Source organism: Eurytemora carolleeae, unplaced genomic scaffold (genome assembly GCF_000591075.1).
Source record: "Eurytemora carolleeae unplaced genomic scaffold, Eaff_2.0 scaffold108, whole genome shotgun sequence".
NCBI classification, from domain to species: domain Eukaryota; kingdom Metazoa; phylum Arthropoda; class Copepoda; order Calanoida; family Temoridae; genus Eurytemora; species Eurytemora carolleeae.
The window spans coordinates 78,532-83,081 of NW_019396160.1; the positions used below are offsets into that span (position 1 = coordinate 78,532).

The 4,550-nt window shown below is 33.0% G+C and overlaps 1 protein-coding gene across 1 annotated transcript in view; it reads right to left on the reverse strand.

Annotated features, from left to right (window-relative positions):
• The window catches only part of LOC111696792 (disks large homolog 5), a 62,166-nt gene that overhangs the window by 30,630 nt on the left and 26,986 nt on the right, over positions 1-4,550 (reverse strand). The window lies entirely within an intron of this gene.

Consider the following 4,550-nt stretch of genomic DNA (forward strand, 5'->3'; position numbering starts at 1 on the left):
GAGAAGAGAATGTAAGGCTAAGAGAAGGAGAAGAGAATGTAAGGCTAAGATAAGGAGAAGAGAATGTAAGGCTAAGAGAAGGAGAAGAGAATGTAAGACTAAGAGAAAGATAAGAGAATGCAAGACTAAGAGAAGGAGGAGAGAATGTAAGGCTAAGAGAAGGATAAGAGAATGTAAGACTAAGAGAAGGATAAGAGGATGTAAGAATAAGAGAAGGAGAAGAGAATGTAAGACTAAGAGAACGAGAAGATAATGTAAGGCTAAGAGAAGGAGAAGAGAATGTAAGACTAAGAGAAGGACAAGAGAATGCAAGACTAAGAGAAGGAGAAGAGAATGTAAGGCTAAGAGAAGGAGAAGAGAATGTAAGGATAAGAGAAGGAAAAGAGAATGAAAGGCTAAGAGAAGGAGAAGAGAATGTAAGGCTAAGAGAAGGAGAAGATAATGTGAGGCTAAGATAAGGACAAGAGAATGTAAGACTAAGAGAAGGAGAAGAGAATGGCAGATAGTGGAAACAATTCAATTTCCTTGTATCCCAGAGGAACATAGAAAACTGAATTTATAATATTACTTTGGCTCTAGGGGGCTCTAGAGGCACTGGATCATTGGTGTGAGAATACCAGAACTAAAGGGTATACCAGAATACTAGAAATAGAAGATGTACCAGAATACTAGAACAAAAGGGTAAACCAGAATACCTAGAGGGTATACCAGAATTCTAGAATACTAGAAAAAGAGGATGTATCAGAATACTAGAACTAGAGTGTATATCAGAATACTAGAATACTAGAAAAAGAGGATGTACCAGAAAACTGTCTTTCATTCGTGCTGTCTACCTGTATTTCTATTTGTCTAAATGCCACTTTTTCCATCCGCCTGTTTTTTATTGAAATATCTTTCTGTCTGTCTGCCTGTCATTTTATATGTCTGTCTTTCTATTTGTCTGTCTTTATAACTATCTATCTATGAATGATATCCCTGAAACTGCTCTGTCTCGTTCTCGACGAAGTTTATCACAATGGGTCTTAATGGATTCTCTCTCCAGGACAACCTAAATATATGACAAGGATTAAAGGGATTGTCCTCTGGATATATGACAGGGATTAAAGGGATTGTCCCCTGAATATATATGACAGGGATTAAAGAGATTGTCCGCTGAATATATGAAAGGGATTGTCCTCTGGATATATGACAGGGATTAAAGAGATTGTCCCCTGAATATTTGACAGGGATTAAAGAGATTGTCCCCTGAATATAGGACAGGGATTAAAGGGATTGTCCCCTAAATATATGACAGGGATTAAAGGGATTGTCCCCTGAATATATGACAGGGATTAAAGGGATTGTCCCCTGAATATATGACAGGGATTAAAGGGGGTTGTCCCCTGATTATATGACAGGGATTAAAGGGGGTTGTCCCCTGAATATATGACAGGGATTAAAGGGGGTTTTCCCCTGAATATATGACAGGGATTAAAGGGGGTTGTCCCCTAAATATGTGACAGGGATTAAAGGGATTATCCCCTGAATATATGAAAGAAATTGTCCCCTGAATATAAGACAGGGATTAAAGGGATTGTCCCCTGAATATAAGACAGGGATTAAAATTACACCCCTGAACATATGACATAGAGTGAAGGGATAGCCCCCTGAATATATGACGGGGATTAAAGGAATTGTCCCCTGAATATATGACAGGGATTAAAGGGATTGCCGCCTGAATATAAGACAGGGATTAAAATTACACCCCTGAACATATGACATAGAGTGAAGGGATAGCCCCCTGAATATATGACGGGGATTAAAGGGATTGTCCCCTGAATATATGACAGGGATTAAAGAGATTGTCCCCTGAATATATGACAGGGATTAAAGGGATTGCCGCCTGAATATATGACAGGGATTAAAGGGATTGCCCCCTGAATATATGACAGGGATTAAAGGGATTGTCCCCTGAATATATGACAGGGATTAAAGGGATTGTCCCCTGAATAAATGACAGGGATTGAAGGGATAGCCCCCCTGAATACCTTATCTCTCTCTGAGCTGACAAAATCCCGTCTTCCCTTGGCAACATCAGCCTCCAGGCTAGCGTCTAGAATATATATACTGTGAGAACCAGATAACAATGGAAAAGGAATACGACATTAAAGCAATTATTGTTATTTGATGTTGTTACACAGAAAATAGTTTTACTACGGTGTTAGGCGATTATATCAATATTATGAAAACGACTTTTTCATGTTTTCATTGTTAACAAGCTTTTTTCGAATTAAAAGTTTCCAAGCATTAAAAGAGAAACTTTTTTTATTTGACAGGTTCTCTTTGTTTCCATGTTTTGTGTATCCATGCTGTAAGCTTGATATGAAGCAAAAGTCGTCTTCATTATATTAATATAATCGCCTACCTCCATAGTAACTTATTTACACAATAATTAGGTTTAATTGTCTGTTTACACTGCACAATTTCCGTGTCACATGTTCGTTAGAATATGAAAAGTCAGGAATTGTGTATAAAGGTCGTATTCCTATTCCAGACATTTGTAATGAAAGGTAATTCAAATAATTTTCTTTTAATAAGAAAAATCGATTCCGAACCAACAAGAATTCTCAGTAAAAATGATAATGAAAAGTTGAACTAAAATTAAAACATTTTTAGAAACGCAATTTTGATTTTAATTTAATGAGAAACAAAACCCAATTAATTTTTTTTAGATCATTCTTTGTAAATTAATAATTAAGAGGAATTTTATCTAGTTCATACACAATAATTTTCACCCCCCCCCCCCCTCCCCTGATTTAGGTTTATTAATTTATAAAGAGAATGTCTCTGAATTTTGAGCTTTTGAAGGAAATATAAATGAGAAGGAAAAAGTTAAAAGCTTAAAAGTTAAAAATTTGGAAAAATATTTACATGTTAGCTTTGGCTGCTGGGATTTTTCTCTTTCAAAAATAAAATTTTTTTCTCAAAAATCGAATATACTTTTCTTTAAATTTGAAATCTTTCTTTTCCAAATTGTTTTCATTGTTCAACAAGAAAGACCGAGCATATCAGCTAGCCTTCAATATTCATTTATACTTATATCAAGAAAGAAAAAAATCAAGAAAAACTTAATTTGAAAAATAAAAATAAATCCTGATTTCAGGGAGTAAAGTGGTTATAAGGATCTAGAAACCAGGTTGATTAATTGATTAAAAGGAATCCAGCGGAGCTTAAAACTAAATATTTATAGAAAATTTTGAATCATTTGGTTTTCTAGGTTCAATGTTTTTCGTCATATTGATTGTAATTGTGAAAATGTCGTCTAGTTTAACCAATTTAAAGAATTATTAAAAGTTGTATACAAAAGCTTATGATTTTTTGATATTTTAAAAATGCGCGAAAAAATATTTGAAAATCCGTGATTTTTCTTCTCCATTTATTTCTTATCAAAAGTCGATTTTTAATTTATAGAAAAAAAAATTTAAATTCGGTAAACAAATAATAAACTTGAGTCCTATGTTTATCAAGGCTAACATAAACAGTCTTCGGAGAAATACACGCATGAAAAATGACAAATAAAAAATCTATAAAAAGTATATACTTACATGTTCCTAAACAGGGCAAGGTGCATGCAAACAAACAAATTAGAAAATTAATTTTGATTAAAAAGCTATGAAGTGCAATGCAAGGGTTGTGAAGACACTAAAATAAATAAAATTTGACATGTTAATATAAAAATGAGACATAAGTGAAAATCTAAAACATTTAAATAAAGCAACCTGAGGGATAAATTTTGTTGTCTTTTGGATATTATGCGAGTTTATAATTAAATAGACTACAGTTAATCAAATTCACGGTTTTGTACAATTTCATTTCTTTAATTATCACCATGATTTATTGACAGGCAAAAGATTTTAATTCACGAAAGAGGCCGAGCTTAACCTTCCAATGATTGAACTGATATAATTTCAAGTCGTCTATAAAATCTCAATCTTTGATGGTAAGTTGGTAACCCTACATTTCAACAATGTGAAACTAGAAAAAATGTTAACCAGTGAAAATCTCACGTTGTTCCCCAAACTAAAAAGTTTTCCTAATTACATATTTTTAACATATTTGAACCATATTTGAACATTAATATTTAGTTAATTCAGCATTTTTAGAATATATTCAATACAGAATTATAAATATAACTCTCAGCATATAAATATTAATGTAAGTATAACTTTAAGCGGTTTCCTACATTTAAAGATGGCAGTACCGGATTCACAACGGAAGCTTGAAACCATTATCTGTTCAATAATAAGGAAAAAATAATTTTTTTTCTAGATTTTTATGCTACTAAAATGAGTAAATCGTTTTTGTAAAGAAATCACAATTACAGATAATCAAATTTTATATCTAATTAATACTTGATCAGACAAATCTGTTAACGGTACTGTTGTGAATCGGGTATTGTCATCTTTGCATGGAGGGTCAATTGAAATTACGCTTACAGTCCCTTTAACACCAAAAATATATTTTACTTCATTCAGTAAGTGCAAGAAGGTAATTCCAAACCTGTGCAGTGG